The sequence below is a fragment of the Centruroides vittatus genome, unplaced genomic scaffold (genome assembly GCF_030686945.1).
Source record: "Centruroides vittatus isolate TY-2023 unplaced genomic scaffold, ASM3068694v2 contig_108, whole genome shotgun sequence".
Lineage (NCBI taxonomy): Eukaryota > Metazoa > Arthropoda > Arachnida > Scorpiones > Buthidae > Centruroides > Centruroides vittatus.
This window is the reverse complement of record NW_027120695.1, coordinates 109,667-118,227: the sequence shown is the minus strand read 5'-3', so window position 1 is coordinate 118,227 and position 8,561 is coordinate 109,667.

Genomic DNA, 8,561 nt, shown 5'->3' with positions numbered 1-8,561 from the left:
TTGAGACATGTTTCTGCTATTAGCCTTTTTACATTTAAATTTATTGGTTTATTCGTATAAAGTTGAGAAGATGGGATTTTTAGAATATTTGAATACCAATGATGATAATTACTATAGTTTAGGGTGGTTTGGTCTATATGTGAGGAGTGAGAAATAGCAGTTTTCAGTAGCAAGGTATAACCATATTTCCAGTCTTGGATATTATCTTGAAACAGTAGATTTGATACTCCAAATGAGTTTAATATATTATTTAACTTACTTGTTAGTTTGCCAAAGAATTCTTTGCTGGTAATTTTTTACTTGGCTCATGGCGTAAAAAGGAGATATTACAGTCACTTTTAAATTTTAAACGGTAGTAAAAGGGGAGAGAGCTGATGCAATTAGTTTCATGACATATTGCATATTCTGGAACAGTTCTCTCCAAGTGAATTAATTTGTGGAGGAAGTTTGTATGAAAGCTTTCTACTTTATATAAATAGTTGAGACTCCAGATTGGGCTAGCATAACAGATGATAAGGTTGGTTATCGTATTGTATAGTTTCATATGAATAAGCAGATTTGAAGTTTTTAAAGTTGCACAAAAATAACATAGGTGACCATTACAATAATCAATTGACAGTATTTGTTTCCGAACATAGGTTTGCTAGTTGTAAGTAAAAGCAGAATGTAAATATCGGATTTTTTGGTTTGTAGTATTTTGTAATGACGTTTTTCTTTTAGAATACATAAGTGTTTTTCGTGATGGAATTGTTTCAATTATATAGTCGTTAAAAAAGGATGCTTTATAAAACAATTTGCATGTGATCCATGTTTCAGTTATACCTATTATACGTGGAATATATTTTAGTTGGAATAAATTCAATGATAATTTGTTTTTTAGACTTTGATTGTTTCAATTTATGACTGACATCGCTTGTGAGTTTTTGATAACGATTTCTGATGGAGTTGTGGTGATTTAGTTTTAAGGCTCTGACAGTTCCAGTTCATAGCCACAAGTGACGGATTATTTATGGTAGATTTTCCTTGTTGGACTTTGTTTTGTTTCATTGGATATCATATTGCAGTCGCCTTTGACAAAGTAAAAGGAAGAAAAGTTTTAACGTGAACTAACTTTGCTAAATCTTTGTAAACTTTGCTATCTGTCAGTCTATCACTCTTTATTATTAAATTATCATTGTGTAACTTTGTTTGATAGTTTTGCCTTCTAATTTCATAAAATGTTGGTAGTAATCGTTTACGTCTAAGTCTTGATCCTTTTCTCAAATCTGGTGAGATTTGCATATCTCGTGGTGGGTAAACCCCCATGTAATTATGTATATTATAATTATATTTTTATAAGTTAACGTCTAACATTAATTCTACTAACCCTATCGTTTCTAACTAATTTACTCAATTACGAAAATATTTTCCTCGTGGCGAGTTTTGGGCTAGTGCGGGGTCACCTACCCCATGTCAAAGGGCATAAGGACGATTTTTAGGTTTCGAAAAAGGACTGCGAGACGAAGAGCACGTGGTGAGAAATGACGAGTGCCGACAAGAAAGGAACGAGAGAGGTAGGTTCAGCGAACGGAGGTTCAGAGGAGTTGTGTCAAAGGACTAAAACGATCAAGATTTAAAGGAGGTTTCGTCATTGGATATTTCGTCCCGCCGAAAGATTTCCACGTGGTCAGGTTGTATTCTCAATTAACTGTAATAGACTTCTCAAATCGCCCAACTCGCCAAACAAAGAAAAGGGATCCCCTTCTAATATAACTGTCCCATATTCCTTTTTAATCTAAGTAACAGTAGTTTTAGTTTAATTTGAGTAAGTTTTAATTAGTATTACAAGACGATTCCAACTGAGTGTGAACTGGCCGTTTTCGGGACTCGCACGTGTAACCAGATCTACGAGCATTGTGAACGGAAAGAAATAAACGGTTTAAATTTTGTAATCTAAGTTGACTGAAAATAAATTGTTATTACTATCATTTATTTGAAATACGTGTTAATCCGTGGTGTATATAAGGTGGTTTTCATTAATCCATCACACCACAATCTTTCCAATCATCCATAAGATTTTGTTGTTTCATTTTTATAAATTTCGTGAAAATTTGATCTCGGATCTGATAAATTAAAACATAATTTATTGGAATCTAATTATTTATTATATTATCCTGTAACTATATCATATAATTGCAAAAAATAGTTTAAACATATTTAAATGCAATTAATAATAGAAATTTGATATTAAATTAATGTTAAATAAGTAGGCAAGGTCTGTGATTAACATAGAAAACTATCTGAATAGATTTATCAAGATATAAAAAGAGGACTTTTTTATTCAATACTTTATCACTTAAAATGGATGCATAAAAATAACATTTTACATTTAAAATTATGTTTAAAATATTTATTTTTATTTATATTTGTAATGTAACTATGATATAATTCTACTTTCTTGCGAGGTCGGGGGGGTCCGAAATGAGTCGTAACCCCTCTCGATTGTCACCAATATGTGAAACGAGGAGGTAAGAGGGTGTCGTCTCTCCCGTTCGGTTCACTTGTCAAGGATGGCTGTTCGTTTCTGATCGTTACGCATTATGCGAGTTGCGAGTGGATAGGAGGGAAGACGGATGGGGTCGACGATAAGGCGAAGCGATATTCGAGACAAAGATGAGACCATTTAACAATAAAACAAGGTTTATTAAGATATAACAATGGACACAACTACAAATATCTAACTAATTTCCCTAATGCGCGTAGGGGTCGAGAGAGAGCTTACATTTGCGGTTCATACCTCATTATTTGTTCCATATAGAGTTAGAACTTGGTCGTCCTGGATGTGGAGAGTAGTATCCAAATTAGCACAGGTTTAAATGATCGCGACTTAGCGCGGAGACGTTCGGAGAAGGTCCGAGTCGGGGACGACGAGCGACGGCGGTTGTCTGGCAGATGATAAGAGACTCCCCTGAGGGGGTGGAAGGAGTGGCTTTTATAAGTTTTTGCCTGGGAAATCGGTCACGTGATCGTAAGCGAATGACGATTGGTGTCAAGGTGTTCCCGGGACTAAAAACATGCGACGAGTTCTAACGGTAACTATAAACTAATGTTGCAAGCTATTCAGGTTACAAGCTAAAGACAAAGGATTGTTGATGGTTATTTGGCCGGGACGCATAGTTTCTCGTCCAGGGCCGTTTTTCGACAGGATGTTTATACTAGGGGAATATTCCTAAGACGAATTATTATAAAAAAAGTGGATCTGATAAAATTCAGATCTCACATTCTTCATTTTTATTGAAAATAAGTCAAGATAAAATATGGACTATTTATTTTGAAAGTGGTTTAGGTCCATTTTTAAATAAAATTGAGAAATTGCATATTTTACATATAATTTAGTGTAAACTTTTTATTTATAAACAAGTCACACTTAGTGTTTTATAATAACCATATGCTTTGATCAATTAAAAATTTGTCAGTATATGACATTGCATAACCATTGATTATGAAAGTCCTCTAAGTCTATTTACGACTACCCTATATATATATATATATATATATATAGGTTTAGTGAAATTCACATAAAAGTCTTTATGTAATCAACTTACATATTTCTAAAATAATAGAAACATTGCCATATTTAATAAACTTTATTTGTATTTTAAAAAAAAATTTCGACTAAAATGCAACTTTTAAATATTTTGAAAAAAAAAATAAACTGACCTATACTACTTTCAAAATAAACAGACCATATGTTGGATAAGGTTTTGCAAAAGTGAACTGTATACTATTTTATATAAAACGTCAATAGAAAACACAGAATTTAAGACGTTATATTTATCACCTACATGTCGAAAACGACTGCCAAAATTTGAAAGAATTGCCTTGGCACCTTTGTATAATGATGCCAGACCTCTTAGATGACTGTCATATAAGACAGTGATTCTTAACAGGGGGCCGCGGACCCCTGGGGGTCCATAAGAAGTTTGCCACGGGGCCGCCAAATTATGCAAAATTTTTTCAGAATATAATAAAATAAAAATTGATGTATAACCGAATGTAAGATGGCCATGCAACTTATCAGATATTTGGATAAACAAAAATGTTTACAATGCTTTTATAAAACTTGCCAAACAAACTGTTAAAATTGCAAATCAACTCATATATAATTAGTATATCCTTAGTATAAAATAACTTGGTGTATCATTGCTTATATTCAATTCCATTTACATACTACATTCATTATTGATATTCTATGCTCAATTTCTCTCTAATAAAAGTGTCTACACTTTGAGTGAAGCGATGACCAGGTGCTTTCTCCCAATCAACTGAACATTAAATATCTTAGTGATTGCCCTACGAAAAGAAGTACTGTATTAATTATATGTACTGACAGAATACATTTGTACTGGCGAGTTCTAACTACCAGCTTGTACCGCAGCCTGTTTTATTAATTTGAGTACTAACAGAGCACACACTAAGAACGGCAATCTGTGTACTGATAAAGCACTCTAACCCCCGTATTCACCAACACGAGTTAGAATTAGAGTTAGTGTTAAATCTTGAGTTAACCAATCACAGTTTGCTTTACTTTTAGTACGTGAACGCTGAGTGGTTAACTTTTAACTCTAACTCTAACTCGTGTTGGTGAATACGGGGGTAAGAAGTGTAATACTCACCAGCTAGAAATGTACTTTTAAATGATGCTTAACGAATAATCTACGTTATTAATAAACAGTTTCGATGGAGAAGTGCTCCTTTGATATTGAACTTATAGGTGTGGCGATCTACTGTAATCTTCGACGGTCTCGTCGGGAGCAAACCGACCTTTTTTTTTTTTTTTTTTTTACAGTGGTGCCCACAGTGGTGTTCATCAATGTCCTTCAACGCTCTTGGCGTGTTTAGTGTGATCAATTAAACTGGATGCATGTTTTCAAGCTTTGATGGACACCCTCAGCACGTTAGACCCAAGGATAACAGCCTATCCTGAGGACATGAAACTACTGGCTGACCTAATATGTCACCATTCAGTTTTCGTTTTTGATGGCAAGATTTATAAGCAAAGGAAAGGTGTGCCCATGGGCAGCCCAATGTCTGGGCTACTTTGTGAATTGGTGATACGTAAGTTGGAGCAAACTATTATTAGAGCATTTAAGGATGATATCGTTTTATACAAACGATACGTGGACGACATACTAATTGTATGGAAGAAAGACGAAAAAATACAACATTTTTTGAATGCGATGAATTCGAATAACCATGGCCTAATACTAAAACTGGAACAGCTCAGCACAACGGAGGTACATTTTTTGGATATCACACTTACATTTAAAGAAGGTTCCGTATCTACGAAAGTATATATCAAACCCACGCATGACCCACTATACATTCCCTCCACATCAAACGATCTGCCCACTTACAAGCTATCGGCATTTAGGGCCATTATTAGAAGAACGTTTGCCTATTGCTCCAACGTTTATGACAGAATACTAGAGTTGAATAGAATCAGAACCGTTGCGGCAACTCTAGGATTTAAAAAGTCAATAGTCGAAAACCTAATAAAATCTTACGTAACACCTAATAAAAAGAAACCAAAAGGGAATTCAAACGGAGAAATAACTAAATTCACGTACAGAGAAGGATTGTCCACCATAATGAAGGAAATAGCCAAGTGTAAGAATGCAAAGCTGGTTTATAAGCGGGCACCCACCATCTACAGTGCCCTCAGGAACGATAAAGATAGCACAAAAGCGGATGAATGCTCTGGCGTCTATAAAATACCATACGAAAATGATCAACTGGGCCTGAATAAAGAATACATAGGAGTCACTAACAGAGCCTTAAACAAAAGACTAAAAGAACACATGTATGACATTAGTAAAGGACATTGCACTACCACCTTATCAAGAATGGCACAAGCGGAGGGATCACTAATTAATTGGAATGAAGCCAAAGTTATCAAACAAGTACGCTCACCATCGTTAGCATTAACCATGGAAAAATTTGAAATATACAGATCAGGGACAACAGGTAGATGTTTGAATTATAAAGACGCAACGAATTTGCCAACTGCGTGGAAATACATGATTGACAAACACCCCATTTAATCGAGCTTACAACGTATCCTCATCCCGTATAGAATATAGATATATATTATGTCAACATACATCCCAGATCAATACGTTTATTTAATTAATTTTAACAACTATACTTCTTCCTGTAGACTGGATGAAACTTAATTCTTTCTTACACGAAAAACCTTGACGATCCAGTGTTTTTATATACAACTGCTAACGTTTTCAACCCCTTCGGGGTCTTCATCAGGCACAGCACAAAGGTAGTTTCAAATGCCCGTGAATGGAACCAAGAAACCAAGGCGAGTTCTATTCCAATTTTTGAAATCAAAGAAATTGGAAGATAAAAATATTTTTTTATCTTCCAAGATCAAAGAAATCTTCCAAGATCAAAGAAATCCTTTTTATCTTCCAAGATCAAATCAAAGAAATTGGAAGATTTTTATCTTCCAATTTCTTTGATTTCAAAAATTGGAATAGAACTCGCTTTGGTTTCTTGGTTCCATTCACGGGCATTTGAAACTACCTTTGTGCTGTGCCTGATGAAGACCCCGAAGGGGTTGAAAACGTTAGCAGTTGTATATAAAAACACTGGATCGTCAAGGTTTTTCGTGTAAGAAAGAATTAATTAATTTTATTAATGTTTTTATTATTGTTTATATTTTATATTTTACATGGAATGTTCCAACGGTTTTTTTTTTAAATTTTGAAATATCGTGCGCATATACATTCGATCCTGCACGAGATAACATTTCAAAAGTATCACTTCCTAAGCCTTTTAAATTTCCGGTACTCCATACGAAAATTAACAACTAATTAACTAACGTTTTCGATCGCCTCCGCGATCTTCGTCAGGTTTTATCGACGGTTTTGAAATAGAATGCAAAAAGTACCGGTATGAGGATTGTTTTCTATTTCAAAAGTAAAAATTGCGTGAAGATGACCTGTGGAACAGGTAGAAAACGTTCGCATTATTAAATTAATAATTTCTCAGAAGTATAAGGTGTCTGAGTAGTAAAACAATATTACTGTTAATATAACATTGTTATTTTTAATTAAAAAAATGTGTATCCCTACGGTTTGTAATGTGAATTTGGCCTGTAAACTTTAAACTGTTGTCACCCGACAATTACCCTCGTGTTTGCCAGATTTTTATTAGAACTCTGTACTTTTGTCAATTACACGTCAATTTCACTTTGCACTATTGTCACCCGACACACCCATATTTGTATTTTGAAAATTTGAAAGGCGCTCTTCTGCCTTCAAAGGTATGTAAAGAAATATCTTGTTTCTAAAGATCATCTACATGTGCGTTTTTTGAAAATTAAGTTTTTTGTTATTTTTGACATCTGTAGCATTACACTGAGGACGGGCTTAAACGCTAAATAAGCCCGAATTGCATTTGTAAATTTCAATAAAGGAGTACCTAACCTGATAGTTGTGAGAAGTCTACCGGATTCATTTATTCGAATTTAAGCGACATACATTCACATTACGTATATACAGCTACCACATCTGACATTGAGAATAGTTAAATTGTTTTAATAAAACGTGCAAGTTAATTTTCTAAGATATTATAGAAATAATATAGACTTTAAGAAAAAATATAATTTCTTACAAGACTATACATTTACACGAGTCCTTATCCTTCCCGGCAATTTTTAATGTAAATATTATTTTTATTATTGTATTATTTATTGTAATTATTATTTTTTAAAAATATGTATGCTACCGCTAGAGGACTCTATAACTGTTTTACATTGGATGGCGGACAGTAGGTTCCAAGAAAAGGTCAGTTTTGCCGTAGACTTGTCATTGCGTCAAAAAAGCGTGTGAAGGGACTGGAAGGATAAGGACTCGTGTAAATGTATAGTCTTGTAAGAAATTATATTTTTTCTTAAATGTGAATTCGTCCCGGCAATTTTTAATAAGATAATATAGACTTGTTTATATTTAATATTCTAGTCTTATTTTTTTTATTAGTACAATATTATTATTTTATTTTTCTTTATTTTTTCTTTTTTACTCTTATTCTTAATTGTAACATATATCTTTTTATTTCAAGATAGATTTGAAAATGTCTTCAATAAAGAAAATTAAGGAATCAGAACTGTCGGCCTACTTTGATTAGTTGTCAGACTCAGACTTAATTGAGTCTGACAGCGACAGTCAAAGTAGTGTTGACATAACCGAATACCATGATTTTTATTCCAAATATGACTCAGAAGACGAGGAGCCATCGACCATTGCTGGAACCTCCCTTATAGTTTATAGTTATAGTTATAGTTATAGGCGCTTGTAATAAGAATCGAGTTTTGTTTTGTTTTGTCATGTATATAAAGTTCTGTATTTTTACCGCCTACTCGTTGGGATCCGACGTATAAAGAACCTAATAATATAGCCAAGTAAAGAATAATTTGTAATTTTATCAAGAACGTGTTTGCAGTCCTCGTTTTGTTCGCGAAAACGAAACTAAAATAACTTTTCGTTCGCTGTCGGTTATCACAATAG